Here is a 20,346-nt window from a genome sequence, read left to right as displayed (position 1 = left end):
TGACTCCATTTTTATATCACAATTTTTTATTTAAAATGTATTGATTTTACAATTTTCATGTTAAACATTGTATTTTTTTAATATATATATCAGTTGATCAAAATATGACAAATGTTTGTGATAAACATCTGTATACATCCAAATAATGTATATGATAGATATTAGTGTTGTTTTATTGTCTTTGGCAAGTTCTTATTATTTTTCTTCCACAAGTGCTTTGTCCTAGAGCTCCTCCTTCGCTCAAGGTCATATTTAAGGTCAAGGTCAGTCTTCTGTTTTTCAATTTAATTTCACACATTAAGATGTCTTTCAATTGCCAAATATGTATTTGCCTTGCGAATACAGGTCTTGCCTCGTATTTATCTTTTTTTTATTGGGACAAACAAAACGTCGTTGACTATGCTTACATCAGCAGAGATGATAAAAAGTAAAAAAAAGAATAAGTAGCAGTAAGAGTGTGGACAGATGGACAGGGAGTCTTTCATTTAAACATCATCACCGTCCTCATCATCCGTGTCAATTGGTACCGCGAGGGACCAGCTGCTCAGTGAGAAGATGATGTCTCCATTCCACAGAGAAATGGAACTCTGTGCTTCAGCCCTTTGCCTGACACACTTTTAAATACCATCTTTCTTTACTTTTCTTTACAACCATCAACCCAAGCTTCTTCTACACCAAGCTATTTCTGTTCTCTGACATTTGGTAATGCGTCCCAGCTCAATTATCTCAGAATATTATGTATATGCATGTTTATTCTCTCTGTTGAGAATAATAGACTGTTAGTGCAATGTTTTTAATATGCAAACCACAGTTGTCAACCAAGTTGGAATTGAGAAGCTCGTAATTATTCTGCATCAGACGCTAGGAGATGATTATCTAGGTGAGGGACTTGGTTCATTCTTAGCAGCTAGGAAGTGGTGTATTGATTGGCCATCAGGGAGCTAATAACACAAGGTTATCTACATGTAGCATGAAACTGCCTACCTACTTAATAGAGCAGTCTAAATCTAGATTTAACACTGCAGCTAGCAAAGGAAGGCCTGTGCGTTTCCTACGTCCCAACAAAGGTCACGCTATCGTAATGCGATCATAGCAAACAGTCGGGCTGTGTCCTTTGTCATTATGGTTCACTGGATGACTCCCACTGTGCTTTATTGATTCCTAGAGCAATAAAGATCCTTAAATATTCAGATGATTCCTCAGTAACACATCAGAAATAATGACGATCATTTATTATTGTACTCAGCTTCTCATCCTGTTTGAAAGTATAGAGGGTCACATGGGCTCTGGTGTTCCAGTTAACCCCAACTATGCAACACATACACATATACACACCACTCCCACATACACATTCACTACTGTGAGTGGATAGCGTACGAGTCATTTCATGTCATTTCAACATATGGCCCACGCAAATATTCTTCAGAGGTGAAATAACTAAAATAAAAAAGTTGGGGTCCAAATTAAAAATGAAGAAGTTGCATGAATAAAAATAATTCTATATCTCAATAAGACTAACCTTTATACTATAAATTAAAATAGATATCAGATTTGTTTTTTCTTACATCCCACACGCAGTTATGGGCCAAAAAAAAAGTGTTTTTTTCTGATTTCAAGTGTGTCACCCAAGAACCAATGCATATCTGAGACTGATCATTAGTGATGTGAACAGGCTATGTTCATAGCTCTAAACTGATCAAATTACAGGCAGCTGAGACATATGCTAAGTTGTTTACTGAAGGCCCAAACACGTTCCAGACCCAAACACACACACTTTTTTAGTATTTTGAAGAGCTGGCATGTCCACCAGATAGGATGTATAGCAGATCTTTTTGTATTCTCTGAGAGAGTAGGTGGCGCTATATTACTATACCAAATTGCAGTCTCCTATGTGGTGTAGTTCATGAAATATTGGAAGATGAAAATGGAAGAAAAATAAGGACACATGAAAATTGACACATACTCCCCTCACTAAATTGGCCATATCTCAAAAATTATTCATCCGAAACTAGAAAATGTTCATTGTGACTATTGACTAATCACGGAACAATTAGTAAAAATGTCAGAATTTATTGAGATTGAAGTACATGTGATGTCCTGAAAACGTGTTGAAATGCTATGGAATGACCCATACCAAACAAAAAACTACTCGGTACGTTGACACATGTTGAAATAATACTTTCTTTAAAGCAAATGAAAGGTTTTACTCAAGGGCGTCAGTTTGCTTTGAAAAGTGGGCGGGACAATTATCAGCAAAAGTGACTTTTGAGAAATGCTTGGGACGATGATTATACTGGAATTGGTATTACTTTAGGGTAAGTGTAAGAATTGTCTAGCTAGTGGGTAGGCTCAAAAAGTAGTCCACCCATTTGCACTCTTCCTGATGCAGGAACTGGAGACTGTGCCCTGGCTGCCGCCAAAGTCTAGCTGGAGCTAGGTGACCTGATGGTTGAGGGCTGAGAGCTTTTGCTCCTGCTTTGCAGTCTCTGTCCATCTGAAACTTCATGTAAGTTTCAAACATCTGGGCCAGACTGGAAAAACTGGCCTCACGTGCAGCGGTTGTGTCTGCTGCCAAATGGAAACCTTTCTCGAGAGCGTCCCCTGTTGTACCTTCTTCCTCTGCAGGCTCTGCTTGTTGCTGCTGCTGACTTTTCTTCTGACACCACATGTAAGAATGGCCTAGTGCGTAGGCTCACAATGTAGTCCAAGGTTCCTGCGTCAGCTGAGGAAGTTCAACCTGCCCCAGGAGCTGCTGATCATGTTCTACACCTCCATCATTCAGTCTGTTCTGTGCACCTCCATCACTGTCTGGTTTGGATCTACAACCAAACTAGACAGACACAGACTACAAAGGATAATCACGACTTCAGAAAAGATCATTGGTGTTGATCTGCCCTCCATCCAAGACTTATACCTGTCCAGGGTCAGGAAACGGGCAGGTAGCATCACTGCAGACCCCTCACACCCTGCACACAATCTGTTTAAACTCCTCCCCTCCAGCAGACGCTACAGATCACTGTATGCCAAAACTACCCTCCATAAAAACAGTTTCTTCCCCCAGGCTGTCACTGTGATCAACGCTAAACAGTCAAAGAGTGTCAGACCTGTTTTTGTGAAATAACCTGGAACTAAACATGTAACAACCCTGGATCAATCTGTCACTGAGAATGTTCATGTACATACTATTTCATTTAAATGTTCATCTGCACTACTGCACTATTATCTTATTATTATTATTATATTTTATTTTATTATTATTATTATTATCTTATCTTGTTATTGTTATCTTATTTTATTTAGTTTTGCACCTATTAGTCTAACTACTGTTTATATTTATATTTATGTTTATATACTGTATTTATTTATTTTTTTCTAGTTGATTGTTATTATTTAATGTTTACACAGTTCACCAAGTCACAAGGCCTCCAGCCTCCTCTTATATAGGACTGAGGGGAAGGTACCAAAGCACATGGTCTAGGCCGTAAAATCAATTAACTCCTTTAGACACAATTAAATACTGCAAAATGCATTAACATTTACCAAACAACTTTATATTAGCATTAGCAGGTAAGCAAAATGTTCACATTTAATAATTTACAGTTATTTGTGTTTGCTATGAAACACCCCTCCAACTACACCAAACTTGCCATATTTTAACCTATTTTTTTATCACTTTTTCCTGCCATATTTTTTCATAGTTTTTCCACTTTCAAGACATTTTTGGCACTTAAACCCTTTGCATCACTTTTCCACCTAATGTCACATATGTTGACCAATTATTGTCACTTTTAACCTTTTTTCACCATATTTCATGCTTATTTTTGCATATTGAACCACATTCATTAATTCTCATGCCCATTATTTACCAGTTTAAACAAATTTTTCCAATATTGACACTTTGAAGCCTTTTTTATCACTTTTTCTGTTAGTTTTTGCCCTCTTTAATTTGCAACTTTTAACCAATTTCTGTGGTTTTTGAAATCGCATTTCACCACCTTTTCCATCCATTTTATTTCTTTTAATGTATTTTTGCTACATTACTCCCATTTCTGCCACTTCTCCATCAAATGTCGACATTTTTTCCACATTCAAGATATTTTCAGCACTTATAAACCCTTTCCACCACTTTTCCACCTAATTTCGCACATTATTATTATTATTATTATTATTATTATTATTATTATTATTATTATTATTATTATTATTATTATTGTTATACATCTATTTTATATAGCACTTTTCTGGGTACTCAAAGTCGCTTTACAATGAAGGGAGCAGTGTTGGGGTTGCGGCTAAAATGGTTGCGTTAGATAAGATTAGCTTGTTTTCAAGCACTGCTTGTGAAATAAAACTGACGATACTGCCATAACGGACTCATACATACTTCTACTTCCTCCTTCTTTTATACCCTTAATGTCTAGAATAATTTCTCAGAAAGTTAGGGGAAATGTTAATATTTTTATACTGGTGCAAATAAAGACATAAAGATTGCTGAAAACAGAACAACAGTGTGCCTTTGGAACGTCTGCAGGTCATGATCAGTCAGTCGTCGTCTAAACATGAGTGTGTGAATGTTCACGGGTCAGATCGAGGCAGTAATTTCCACCACAGTGGAGTGGAGTAATCTCAAAGGCAGAATATTCGTCAGTCGGTTTTAAACGCGGTATTGTTGCTGGAGCTAAAAAACATTACAGGCCTGGAATAAAAGATTACCCCGGCGGTGTTTAAAGGGTTTGGGTGTAGGGAATACTCCAGGGAGGCCGAGCATGGTGTGAGACTCAAAGATTACATTTCAGTCTTCAACTCAGTCAAAAGCTCGCCAGATGGAACAGGAAATTGTGTCGCTGTCAGTGAAAATGCGCAGAGAGAAATGTAAATGGCCCTCTCAGTAACGGACGTCTCATATGCAGCCCTGGTTGTGTCCCCCGGGCTTTGCCTGTCCACCACGTCCATCTTGTGTCAAATAGCTAGTTTTAATACTGCAGTGTGTGTGTGTGTGTGTGTGTGTGTGCGCAATGCATTTGTAAAAATGTGCATTATATAGTAAAGTCTACACATAGGAGAATATTTATAATATTTTGCTTTAAATATGAATGCATTTAGTTGGAAATATTGTGATTGTAATAAGTCAATTCAAATAAATAGTAGAAAGTTTTAAAAAAGATAGAAAACATGTTCAAAACAATAGATTTAAATCTCATCATGCTTGGAGAAAATAATAATATCAGCATTACTGATGTTGGACACAAGAACTTGGTTTAAAGGTCCCATATTATACTGCTTTTATACCATTTCAAAAAAGTCTCAGAGGCCCAACAAACTAGTATTTAATGTGTATTGCCCCAAAACCGCTCAGAACAGGCTGTTTTTGAGTTTACTTGCAGATGAGCTGTGTCTGGCCACACCCACTCCACATCCTGCTCTGGGAAAGGAGCATTCACAAGTCAGCCTTCACGCATTTTTAAAAAAATATCTCCTGATATTATTTGCACTTGCATGTTAATGGACACAACATTAGCAGCAGTAACTGAGCAGTGTTAGCTTCTGTGCTAACGTTACACTGACATTTTAACAGCTAGCAGCTTATCATGCTAGTTCGGCTAATGCATTAGAAGAAAAATGATATGAACTTACATAATCCACAATTGTGCTTTAGTCATGAAGTGTTGGTACCTCATTGTTTTTTATTCTTTAGTTTAAGCTAAGCTAAGCTAGCTCTGTACAGGCCCATGTTTTCAAAGAAGTTCACAAACAAACATTTGTGAATGTCTTTTTCGTAACAACCGGCAAAGATAAAATCCAGTAAAGTAAGAAATGAGGGTGGAGCTTGCCTCCCTGCAGGGGTGGAGGGTGGGTCAGTAGGAGGAGTTATCCCTTTCATGACATCACAAACAGAACAAACTCAATCTCTCCTGTCTGAAAACACATTTCACAAAATGTGGAGCAAACCACAGATGGAGGAATCACACATTTTCACTTTTCCGCCTCATAATGAGGCTATGGAGATACATATTATTGTTAGAAAGCCATTAAAAAGAGAAACGTACATAATATGTGACATTTTCATATTACAGCCAAGGGAACAAAACGGTACAATTTACATCCTCTAGTTTTCTTTGGGTTGAAACTAAAATTAAATCTACACTTGTCAGTAACTGGTTAACTATTTCAAAATTTCTTTTTTTTTTTACTGATAATTAAGACACAAGGCCAACAATACTTCCATCTTTCAATTAATTCTATTACAAAAAGAATCAAAGTTAAACATCGTCAATTGATTGAGAGGAGACTGCAATGCTGCACAATTTCAAATAAGCAATGTCTGAAATTAGAGTTGTGAAACATGGGCAGTAATCAGTGTTTATACTTAAATTGCAGTTGCAGGTTGTGTGAGTAGGGAAATTGTTTAGTGTGGAAGGTCGACATAGTGTTCCCAGTAAAGAGTGCATCGTAGCCTGTGTAGCAAATCAAGTCCCCAGGTGATACAGTGAATCAAGTGTTACTACCAGCACTCGGTCCTAAACGCACACAGCTAGAGACAAAGGCGAGAGAGAGAGAACAATTTATCAATGCAAAGTTAATAACATTCATTTGAATCTAACTAAAAATCAATATTTCATTACCAAATTGTTAGCGGGAATGAAGAAGGATTGGGAAGTTGGGGTGGCTGTGGTGGAAAAGAGGCGTTGGAGAGTTCGATGGAGGAGACGGGATGATTCATGAGGCTATCAGGCCCAACGTGTGGGAGGGATAGAGGGAGGGACGGGGGGGCTGCACAGGGGAGGGGGGGTGGTGCTGGAAAAACTTAGAGAGGGGTTTTCTCAGCAATGACCTTGGTGACGAGGGGAAAAATATATATAGAAGAAAATGAAAGTAAGTGTCATGTGCCCTCAGGTAAGATCAGCTTATGATAATTTCGTCAACAAACATTGTTTTTAATAGTTTTTATTAATTCCACTGAATTCAGTGAAATACTAAATGCAGATAGAAGCAATATTTACATTTTAATTACACTAAAATGTCGTTTTGAGTTGGTGTGAGACAAGGACCTGGAGATGTACATGTAATTCAGTTTAGACACGTGTGGCCACATAATATCTAAAACAGGCAAAGATGACCTGGCCTGGTGGATTCCACCTACCAGAGGTGAACAATGGAGACATCCAGTACAGCTTCAAGTACCTCAGGATCCCACGGGCTAATGTGAACCACCAGGAGGCCGAAAGGAAGTCAACCACGACCGAGTACCTCCAGCGAGTAGTGAGAGTAAGGAGAACAAACGCAGAGACATCAACACACAGTTGGGATTAGATGAAGGCCAAAACACAGTTTTCTTTAATGGTTTCAGGATGCAGAAAGCAGTGCTGTCACAGCTACATAGAGCTATGCAGGTAGAGCTCTATTCTCCCACACGCGTGCTGCGGCGCTGTTTCTGGCTGTGTGCTATTCTTCCCCTGTACTTAAGTCAGTCGCTGCGTGCCTTCGTCCCAGTTACGCACTCTGTGGGTGGAATGGCCCTGAAATGTGGGTGTTCCCATTGAAATGTGGCCTTACGTGCATTCTGCTTAAATTATTTTCCTCTTACGTGCTTTTTAACCTGGAATAAGTGCAGCGCTTCAATAAGGTGAAACATTATATTGCACTAGAAATATGTAGGATTGACCATCAGCATTTTTAATATGTACACATTTACCAGTTCTAGAGGGGACAAAATGTTACATTACATTTTATTCGTGTCATCCAGAGCAGCGTCGTGGAGGTGATCAGTTGTGCACACGTGCACGTCAGCTGCTACAGCTCAGTAAATGAACCTCTGACAGACGTCAGGTTGATGCCCAACTATTTTAACACTGTGTACAATGTAAAGCCACAGTTTGATCCACTACAAGAGTAAATAACAAGTGTAACATTAATGACAGATGATGATGATGATGATGATGATGATGATGATGATGATGATGACTAATGCGCCCTGATCATTTCTGAATGCAGTTAATAAAATCAGGCTTTCCACACAAACAAACATTAATCTATGACCACGTACGTCACGTCCTGTGGCGTGTAATTGTGTAAAAAGTGTTTCCATTGAGCTTTTGTGACACATTTCAACATCAAAACGTCTGAAAAACCTCCTCATGAAAGCGCAATAAAAAGTTTTAGTGATATTTGAGGTTTTTTTTTTTTCAAAATTCAGGTGTTTCCAATACCAACTTTTATTGAACTATTTAGATTTTGTGCTTTTCCTAGGACAATGGAAACACAGCTAGAGTCACAGACTAATGTAAGGATGATCTCTGTATGCGCATGGTTGTGGTGTGTTTGATATATGCGACCCACCTCCAGGTTATAAACAAGGAGGCAGAACATCTGAATGGTTCTATCATAATTCATATCGTGATGATTACAAAGTGCTTTGTGTAATTACTTTAACAGGGAACAACATTTCATTGGACAGACATGCACACTGTTTAAAATGAAAGTAAAGTGTGAAACGACAGCGGGAGAATGATTAAAAGTGACAGCGATTTCAGCTCTCAACTAATTAACAATTTCCATATGACAGGTTTTCGGTGGCTGGAGTTGTCAGAATGCTAGTGATAGCCATTAAAACAACCTAATTGGACTCAGAGTTGAGGTGTTTGAGTGTGTAAACTGGAAAGTGTCTTAAACTGAAGAGGAGCATGATCACAATGTGTAGTAGGCTTATCGTTGGGATTTTAGAGGCTGTCGAGGGCCTGATGACACACACACACACACACACACTACAGATGGACACATAACTTTTGTTCCGACTCAGATTTGCCAAACCTGCGTCCCTGAGGGTTTGATCAGATCCAACGTATTCGTCTGAGCGTCTGGGTGGAGGAAGAGCTCCACAATGTTTGCCCATCAGGTGACAATTAAGTTGTAACAACATCAATTGCTCGCTGTCACATCCGGTTTCCTTCAGACACTGAAGCATTTCCCTCCTATTCAACACACACGGACTAACAAAAATGATTTCAACTCTTTGTCCTCTTCACATTAACCTGTTAGAGCAGTGTTTCTGAAATGGGGGTCAACAACACACTAGATAAAAACCAAAAGATTACTACAAAATCCAACATAATAACAGAGATACGTATAAAACGACACCAAACACACACACAAATATAATATACCAACAACCAGAGATGGTAAAAGTATCCAGATTCCTTACTTGAGTAGAAATAAAATACCTATGAAAAAAAAAAAAAAACGACTTGAGTAAAAGTAAAAAGTACTGATCCAAATATCTACTCAAGTAAAAGTAAAAAGTACAGGCTCTGATATGTATTTAAAAGTACTTTTAAAAGTAAAAAGTATTTCTGTTGTACGATTCAATGGCTGTTATTAAACACAGGATCATTTATTTGGAATCTGCTTTAACAATGTTATTGTTTGAACAAACACTACCTGTCTACTGTCCTACTGTACTTCACTATATAGTCCTTTAGGCATTTAACACATCACACTTCTGAACACTGTGTGCACTCTATGACATAAAGCTCTTACTGTATGTCATAACCAGGGGTGCTAACAACAATCTTGATCTGGTTCTCAAGGAGCACCAGAGGTTGTTTTTTTTAATGTTTGAGTCATGGGTCAGATGTTTTTTCTGATAAAATAATATTCAATACAACACTGGCACTTAAATAAAACCTACAGATAACATCTGACTTTATAAAATGAAAAAGAAATAAAACCCACACGTTTCACTATAACATTACTGCTGTTAACAGTACTGGTTAGATTTTTAGATCATTTTAACAGTAGCACCAACCTAAAAAAAATACCCCAGACAATGTTTGTATCCCTAAGAACAAGAACATGAATAGTAATAATGTCTGCACTGTAAAATGTTAGCTACTCAAATGAGCATTAACACATGTGGATGTGATGCTCATTTGAATATTTTCAGCACTCATGAGCACTTCATGTCCTTCTCTGATGTCATCAGAGGTTTATTCCATAAAGCAGGTTATGTTCAAACTCTGAGTATGTTTGGGCTCAAATGAGGGAAACTCTGAGTATCTCACCCCTAAACGTGAGGTATGTTACCATGGCAACATTGTCAGTGAACTTAACCCGGTCGCTGGCAGGTTTTATCAAAGAAACCCTGGGTTTCTACCTGGCTCCGCCCACCTGAACACCATTTCTGAACACTTTAATAAACCTTAACACTGTTCTCTGTAACACATTAGTAACATCACACGCCACAGACATGTTCACATCATTACTAATGTTGTGTTGCTTTACTTTTTTTTTTTTTGTGATAACAGTAGTTTTTTTTTTATAACATTGTGGATACAGAGCATTGAGTGAAACACACTGAGAGGTTGATCTGCATTAAAACATCTACTGACGTCTGTAGTAAAGTTCACTGGATACAAACCTGTGGAGAATGTAAAGGAGGAGATGATCATTTAAATAAATCCACTTTTAAGGCTCGATTGTTGTTTTATATTGTTATACAGTTAAATCTGAAGATATGATGGCGCTGTGAGTTGTGATGCTGCTCTTGGAAGTGATGGGTCACGGGTTCACGTTCCCCTTCAGTGATTTTTTATGACTTTTTTAGGACGCCAAGATGACTCTGGCGACAATGTTACATTAAAAATCAATATAAATGATGCGATATCAAGCAGCATTTATATCCAGTGTAACAGGAGGACTCTCTATGCAGACATCCTATGCTGCTGCCACGTCTCCTCAAACACATTTTATTCATATTATTCACCGCTCGTCCTGTCACTGAAGCAATGAAGTGATGAAGTGACTAAAAAGTGTGACTAATTATGGTTGATTTAAGCCACTATAGTCACTGAAGACTGAACACACCTTTAGAACAGGTTCATATTCCTCAAACACCGGCTTATTTCACCCATTAGGGTGAATAAATCACTCTCCTCCATGTTGTTGCCATGGCAGCTCGAGTAATCTCTGATCCATTGATGATGGCTTTTTATCACGCACGTGCACGGAAGTAACCCAAGGTTTACATACTCAGGGTTGATTAACCCACTTCATACCAGCTGTAATGGAATCAGATACCCAGAGTTTCCCATCGCTGGGTATGTTGACCTAGTTTATGGATAGACTCAGAGTTTGTTAACCCTCCTTTATGGAATACCCCTCTGGTTTGTTACCAACAGCGCTGAGCAGCTCTATTAGCGTATTTGTTTTGGCCACTAGCTTAGTAGCGGTGTGCACCGCTGAGAGATATTTCATTAGATTAGAATAATTTATGTATGAAGAGGACACTTGACATGTATTTTTTTTCTTTTTACAACAGCAGGTTGAAGTAGTGATTGTACTTCCACGCTGTAAACACCAGTTTTAAATCAACAGACTGCTCCAGACTCCGTGTATCATTCGTTCATTTGTTTTTCATTATGTAACAAAAACATGAAAAACATTTGTTTCCAAAACCAAAATGAAAAAACGGAAAACGCCTTGTTTTTCAAATTCAAGCTATTTTGCTTCTATACAGAAAATGAAAACAAAAAACAAACACCTTTATTCATATTCTCCATTACCGATTTGCCAAAGTATGTGACCCGGAAGTGAAGCGTTACACATTCCGTGATATCTTCAGCTTTGCAACACTTAAGAGTCTCTAAATCCTCTGAAATGTCCGTGAGGAGGTTCTGTGCCCAACAACAGCTAAAGCAAAAAGGACACGTTTCTGATGCACAGTTGGAAGCAGCCATCTTGTCACGCTGAACTGCCGTTAGCATAGCCGTTAGCGTCGAACTAAAGTACACTTCCGGGTCACATACTTTGGCAAATTGGTAATGGAGAAAACGATTACCAGCAACACACAAAACAACAACAAACACACACTAAATGGGAGAAAAATACACAACATCACTAAAAAAGTCCCAAAAATAACAGAGAAACGTACAAAACGACATAAGAAACAACCAAACATTAAAACAAACACAGTGATAGAGAATAATTTAAATATTACTTCAGCAAAAACCCAAAATAAGATATACTAAATGATAAAAAGAATAGACAAACAACAACAAATTGCACAAAATGACACCAAAAACACACACACTGAGAGAAAAATACTATTACCAGTAAAACACAAAACCACAACAAAGACACACTGAATGAGAGAAAAATACACAATATCACAAAAAAATCCACAAAAATAATAGAAAAACATACAAAATGGCATTATAAACAACCAAATGACACACAAAAAACACACCGAGAGAGAATAATTTAAATTATACCAACAACACACAAAACCACAACAACAAAAAGACACATAATAAAAGAAAAATGTACTGAATAATAAAAAGAACAGACAAGCAACAACAAAATACACAAAATGACACCAAAAACACAAAGAGAGAAAAATACTCACTATTACCAGCAACACACAAAACCACAACAAAGACACACTAAATGAGAGAAAAATACACAAGATCACTACAAAATACTGTAAGATATATTATAAGAAACAACCAATCAACACCAAAAACACACACTCTGAGATTCAACATCTGATAAAGTGAAATATCTTTTACAACTGCTATGCACACTTTGTTCTTGCAACAAATAAATAAAACAAAAAATATTGCATTTATTATATTGCTTTTTAACTAAAAATTAACCTTACAAAACGTCATATTTTTAATGCTTTTATTTTTTAATTTTCCACATTCTCTCAAGTACCCGCTGTAGTGACATCCTGTACCCTCGGGGTACATGTACCCCATTTGAGAAACACTGCGTGTGTGTGCGTTAGCGTCTTCTTAGCTCCTCCCACCCCAATAACTCCCCCCCATGTTTCCAACCATTCCAAAGTGTCTGATGTGCTGTGAATAATTCAGCTGCTGCTGACATTAAAACACTGTTAACATGTTAGAATAATTAGTTATGCCTGCCTGACGTGTTTTGCCTCTTTAATAATTGATGCGTTTGTCTTAATTAACAACAACAACAGTGTTTTAGCCCCAGTTTTTCTTCCTGGTGATAAAAAGAGGAAAGCGTTCATAGAATAGACGATTATTAGACACCGCTAATAAAACCATGAGGTAAAATGGTATGAATAAAACAAAGGCGTAACAAACTGGATTAATCTTGTTTTTAATATGTGTTGAAGAAATACAGTACATATCACCATTTATCGATCCATCAATTTTCATTTTTCTGTTTTTCCCCTCTTTTAATTCAGAAGAGGAACAATGTCTTCAGATGGAGGTGCACCTCCATCAGAGGACAAGACTTCGACAATATCGTGCAAACCCTAAAAACTTATTTTTTTATCTTCTTGGTGGTTATTTTCCTTTTCGGTTTGTATTTCAGTTCTTTCAACGCATCCTCCTCCTCCATGAGCCACGTGTTCCCGTCCTCCTCATCACTGGAATGATCTCGAGTGCTGCGCAACAGGAGCTGAATGCTCAGCAGCTGCCGCTCCTTCTCCTCATCCACATGCACGTCGCTGCTCGGCACATATGTCTGAGGAACATGGATTCCCAGCTCATCTTGGCGTATGCTCACGTTCTCACCTCTCAGAGCATCAAGGAACTTATTTAAACTGTCAGTCCTGTTTTGCTCAACCTGTTTCCCTTCAAAGATCTCAATTAACATGTGGACACATTCTTGTTTTAACCTGAACTTGTGAGCTTCCTCACTGTCAAAGTTATTTCCCTGTTTGTAAGACATTTTGAACAACTGAATGTGTCTCCACTGGTTTTTCCGAACCGCTCTTGACAGAAGCTCTGAAGGAATGACTGACATGACTGACGTGTGACGATGATGACAATTTTTTTCCAGAACATTTTTTTTGTTAATTATCTTACCAGGGACGTAAAACTTAAGGTTAGCCACAGGTGCAAGCAGGTGACGTAGGAAGCTGGTAGTTATTGAACAATGTGATTTATTAACAAATTCTTCTGTTTTATCATAATTTTATTTGATGTTCATGTCATTAATCATCAATACCCTCTGTCAGAAATAACAATTCATAATTTTTTTTTTAAAGCTACAGCGAGCCATTGCAAAAGAGTCAAAGAGCCACATGAGGCTCTAGAGCCACAGGTTGCAGACCCCTGTACTAGAGGCAGATGATTTATTGTATGCCTTATAAGCAGCAAATTTAACAAGAAGTGCACATGTTGCTTAAAATCTCAACTAGAATTATGCATCACTTTATGTATATATTACTTCTTTGTGGCTTTTTAAAAAGCACAACAAAAAACAAGCCTTTTCACATATAGCGTTGGGATTTAGAACCAGATTCAACATAAGGGACAGGAATGGGTTCCTCACCTTTAGAACCTGTTTAAAACACATTCGCAACTTAAACAGGTAAACAGTGACATCATCACTCACAATGAGCGACTTAAAGAAACACTTTCAATAGTCCATATTCCTGTCTGCCACACATATACTAATATGAACTGTTCAGCAGGTGTTAGGCTAATATAGGGCTGGGAGGTATAACCAAAAATGTATATCACAGTATTTTTCAAAATTCTAGCAGTTTCATGGTAAACATTATCGTAACTAAAATATATACCGGTATTTGGTATGAATCGGGTATACCACCCAGCCCTAGGCTAATACAGTAGTGAGGAGCAGAATGCATTAGGAGTGTGACAATATCTTGATACGGCAATTTTTCGCAATATTTTTTCACAGATCAATTATCGATATGCTCACTCTAAGTATCGATTTAAAAAAAATTACAATTTTTTTTTTTTTTTTTAAATTTAGAATTTATTTCATTATTTTCAAAACCTTTTTTGCTTTTTCACAAAAATGTGCATGTAGGTCTTCACAGAAATGTTATCACTGTTTGTTGAAGGAACCAATATTTTATATACTGGAATATTGCACTATAATGGTGTCACTGGTAATAAAGACACTATTTATTGTTTACAGAAAGCAATATTGGAGATACTTATTCATTTACATTGGTATGTTGTAGGAATGTGTTATATTGTATTGTTTATGATTGTTTATTATCGTCAAAAATATTCTCACCAGTAAGACTATGTCATCCCAAGATATAAACGATAAAGTCCCACATCGGAAATTAGCGAGGGCCACGGGCCATTTCTCCCTCTATTTAGCTAAGAATGCCCCTCAAAAAACTGTGTTCCACGGGCCAAAACTGCCCGTTTGTTGTCAACCTTCACACACCACCGTCTGTCTGTGTGTCAGGTGTTCATCTCAGCTACCTGAAGCTGCCGAGCTGCGATACATCATGAACCGCTACTTGGTTAAAACCAGACAATCATCCCACAAAGTGAACCGATTCAAGTTCCTCCGTCAGATCCAACCAAAGTTCTACAAACACAGGGACAGAGATGAACCTGTAGCAACGATTATGAACTGGAAACACAACTAAAGCTAATTATGCTAAGCTAACCCACCGACACACAGACTGGGCTAAGAGCTAATGCTAACCACTCCATATAAGGAATAATAGACCAAATAAAAAGAACACGTCTTACTGTCATAAAACCACAGAGATCCATTGATTTGTTTATGGTCAGATTTAATACTTGTATGGAAGAATAAAAGCTAACATGTCACGTTGTGTGAAATAAATGTTAGCATAAATAATAATGTTACATTTCATTCATCCCAATTTGTAAAACGCAATATTTTTAAATTATATTTTACGTGTTCACAGACAAAGTTGGTCCCATTAGACTAATGTAACTATTGATTATATTACACATAAATATACTGAATGATTAAATCGTCAGCTTGATCTGGTTTAATTATAGGAAATCAGAGATATTAATCAATCATAACTTTATGTAACTCATTATAAGATAAATGAAACAGATTCAGAAACAGTAAAAACACTGGAGTTATTTTTGCTTTTCATGTGCTTTGTTTTTTTTAGAAAATAATTTTATTTCAAATGAGCAAAAAAATGAATTACATACAATAACACTAATAGAGTGACCCACATGCATAAATAAATTCCATAAAATATCAGCTCATGAACTCTGAGTCAACAGTTATTGTAGCCTTTTTAAATGTGTCTAATGTTGATGTATTCACATTTATTTGTGTTTATAAAGAACCTGTTTACACTAAGTTGTGATTTTTTTTTATTATTTTTTTTTATAGTTTTTTTTTATCGTGATTTTTATTGTTATAAATACCAGAAATTATCGGGATAAATTTTTTGGTCAATATCGCCCTTCCCTAGTATGTTGACACTTATTTACATAAATGTTGCACTAAAATAGTGTCACTGTTCATAGGACACTTTGTCAATTTATTGTCTTTCAGAGATATAAAATAAAAATTGTAATTTTTCACTTAATCTTTTTTTTTTCTTGTTATGTCATAGATTATCGTAGATTGATTTCTGACCAATCGATAATATCGATAATCGCAGTATCGCCATATCGGGAGATAATTGTCACCGTGAGCTTGGTATCGTGTATCGTATTGTGAGGTACCCAGAGGTTCCCACCCCTACTAATCAGTGCAACCACATACATCTATAAAAGTGCGTAGTGTGTTTTATGAAAATGAAGTACAATCAAATTCCAGCTAAAATGCATTGAGAAGTGATGTAGTTTAACACGGTCTGATGTGGTTCAGTGACACCTAGTTACCGGGAGTTAACGTGCTATGCAAATGTTAGCGCAATGAAATGTTTTTTTTTTGTTTAAAGACATGCTTGAAAAATTTATTTGGAATTTTTTTGGATGAAGTACACTAAGGCTAAATATCTCTGTTGATTCTCCACCTTTGAAAGTAACTTAACAGTAGCATAACCAACTTAGCATCTGCAATGCTTCACCCCATGGATAGCTCTGATAGTGGGGTCTCCTAACCCTCTTCCCCTGGTCAGGGGTCTGCAACCTTTACTCTCAAAGGAACCATTTAACCTCATCTCACCTGGATTAAAGTCCTCCTGGAGCAAAAATAAATACCTTCTCAATGAAGACAATACAGTGAATTAAATTCTATACAGTTAAAATGATATAGAATAATGTTTGATTTCATTTGATTTGATTTATATTGATCATGTAAATGGCAACTTAAAAACAGTTTAAAATAAAATAAAATTGACATCAAGAAATAAAACAATATCTTGCATCTTCAAACGCTTACACATCTCAGTTTTACATGAACACAATGTTATATAAGGAAGATTTTTTAGTTAATGTATTTGAAAGACTACAAAAAGTTACTTGAATTTGATAATACATGATCATGTGATCAACACATGCTAATTAATCATTTCTTGCCAAACATAAAACATACATATTTAACTTAACCTGCGCATTGGTGGTTAAATGAATCTGTTCCCACACAATTAAAATCTCTATTTTCTTCCAGAAATAGTGTTTTTGTTGGTTTAGTTTCTTACCAGGGATTTAAAACTTAAGGTTAGCCACAGGTGCAGGAAAGTTGATGGTCTGTAGATAATGTAGGAGGTGAAGTAGGAAGGTGCTGAGTCATTGCACAACGTGATTTATTTTAGGTTAATAATTTGTTATACCTTGATTTTATTTTTATTGAATTATTGGGGGGGTGGGGGGGGCAGACATATCCAGAGAAGTACATACTGACAGGATTCCGTTGGCACAAAACATAAAGCAGGCAGGTAAATTAATCAGATAAAGTTCAGTGATAGCCTAATCATTGTCTCTGGTCCAAGAAATGAACTTGGATGAAAAAGAGTTCCATGCTTGAACAGTTGCTGGTCGAGCCTTGTTAGGACGTGCAGTCGTATGTTAGCGGTTGATAATATTGATCAGCCTTTGAGACCAAAATGATTTCATGCACATATCTGGAGTAAACCAATGCTTTAATATAGTTTTTTTAGCAGAGGTAAAACATGCAAAGCTATAGGGAGCTATTGCAAAAGAGTCAAAGGGCCACATGAGGTTGCAGACCCCTGCCCTGGGAGAACCACAGCTGAACATCTGGCCTGGCATCATAGTCCATCAGTTCTGGTCCCTCCATGCTGGTTCTGATGAGCATGTATGTTCTATCGCTGAGCTCAGGACCTTCTTCCTTTTTACTGCTGCCCTCAATGTGATCGCACACCCAGTGAAGAGCTCGTTATTCCTGGCTCCGTTCGCGGACCGCGCACACTTCAAAGGAGCACATTGGTGCTTATACTCGGTGCATTCACACAGCCAAGTTGCGTGAGCGCGCAGCGTCTGCTCGCCCGCAGCGTCTGCCCGCCCGCAGCGTGGAGCAAAAGAGAGAGGGAAATGCACTCTGTGGGACGTGACGAAGAGCTCAGCCGCTCCGTCACAAAATATTTTCACTCATACACACTTGCACGGATGCGACCAGATTAAATTTTTACTCGCACACACTGAAAATATACTCGCATATGCGACCATTTTGGTCGCAGTCTCGAGCCATGATATTCATTCTTAGAGTATTAATTCCAAACTGCATTCCATTCTAACAAGAACTAATGGAGAAGTCATTTGAAAATAGGGGCCCCCTGCCAATATTGCCTATATCTGTCAGGCCCTCTGCCTCCTCCTCTTAGGCTGCAGGCTCTCTCTCACTATGTGTGCTTAATTACAGGAGTGACTTCAGCTGGGCAGGAGTTGAGCTGCAGCTACAACCAATCACCACTCTCCACAGCTATAAAAACCGGTCGTCAGCTCCACCTCCTTGCCAGATCGTAGACTCAGTTTCCACTAGCTCAGTCAGATCCTGCCTTCCCTCCACTCCTGAACCAGCCTGGTTTCAGCCACACAGACTACTCAATGAACTACCTGCCTTGCCTGCCGCTTTGTCAGCTCACCGACCTGCCCTGGATCCCCTGTTCTCTCCACGCACCAGCCTGCCTCTGTCAGCTCATCCGGACTCTTCACCTGCAACTGACTAATAAGTACTGGAAATAAATATTGTCATTGCATTCGTCATCAGTCTCAGTCTCCGTCTCTGCAATTGGGTTCACTACGGGATACAAGCCTAACAATATCAAGATATATCTATATTTTTTCTTCTTGTTTTGATGTAAACAGTCACACAGTAGAAAGCACATCATACAAGTATTTAACATTATTCATAGAGTACAGTCCATGTCCTTTACTATGATTCCATAATTCTGAGGTAAATATTTTAAAGCTAATTTTGTATTAAAATACTTGTTTAAGAAGTGTCTGCTTTCTCTACTTCTCAGAGCAGCATGAAAAGCACAGTTGAAATTATTTTTGAGTGCTCCGTAACACATTGGCCTTCCCCTAAACATGCTACACTACAGAACTTACTCACACGTACTGTCCCTTAGAGGAAAATCACTTATAAGTGACACATATTGTGCAGCTGTTTGTTAATAAATGTGCCTGTGTGACATTTATTATCAGCAATTATAACTCTGATTTGTCTTTCTGGTAAGACTTTGAGTTAAAAATATTTAAATTAATATCTATCAACATTTTGAGAAAAAAAGATTGAGATTTAAGTTTTGGAGATGAACAGGACAGGAGGAGATGTGTACTGTATGCAAAGGAACCTTGGGAAAATGTATTATTAAAAATAAACGTGGGGTGTAAAAGTAACGAGTAACTTTTACTTAACTATTTAATTGAGCTACTTTTTTACTTTTTTGTACTTGGGGCAGATTCTCTAAAGGTTTAGGGGTATTAAAATGTGTACAAACGTCACTCCATGCGCTAATTAAGAGTACAGAACCCCAGGGAATCAGGGGTGCGCAGCTGCTGCACGTCAAAATGTGCCCACAATCCATTGAGCGTGGTTCCCCTGATGAATATGCATAGTAGGCGGGTCTCATAAGGGGAGCAAAAAAATGGAAGGAGGAAATGCAAAGAAATTCATGCAGGAAGCACAATGCAATTCATCAAGTCTGGAACTGTTTGCAGTGATTGTTTTAACACCGGAAAATAGTACGACTGACAAGCAGGTGCAAACACACGCAGAGATCCGCTGCAGTAAATGTTGACACAAAACACAGCAGAGATGAAAAAAAAGACTCCAGTTAATCTTTCTAGTATAAGACAATAAAACAATAGTCAATATTAACAGTCACTGAATAAGAAAATGCGAGTAAAGTAAGAGTGTGTGAGTGTGTGTGTGTTAGGAGTGGGAACCTCTGGGTACCTCATAATGTGACACGCAATACAAAGCTCACGATATGACGATACTGCGATTAGCGATATATTGGTTAGAAATCAATCTGCTATAATCTGACACAACAAGAAAAAACAGATTAAGTGGAAAAAATACGATTTTTTTTATTTCATATCTCTGAAAAACAATCAATTGAAAAAGTGTTCTATGAACAGTGACACTATTTTAGTGCAACATTTCTGTAAATAAGTGTCAACATACCAA

The sequence above is a fragment of the Gouania willdenowi genome, chromosome 3 (genome assembly GCF_900634775.1).
Source record: "Gouania willdenowi chromosome 3, fGouWil2.1, whole genome shotgun sequence".
In the NCBI taxonomy this organism is placed as follows: domain Eukaryota; kingdom Metazoa; phylum Chordata; class Actinopteri; order Blenniiformes; family Gobiesocidae; genus Gouania; species Gouania willdenowi.
Note: the sequence above shows the minus strand (reverse complement) of the source record.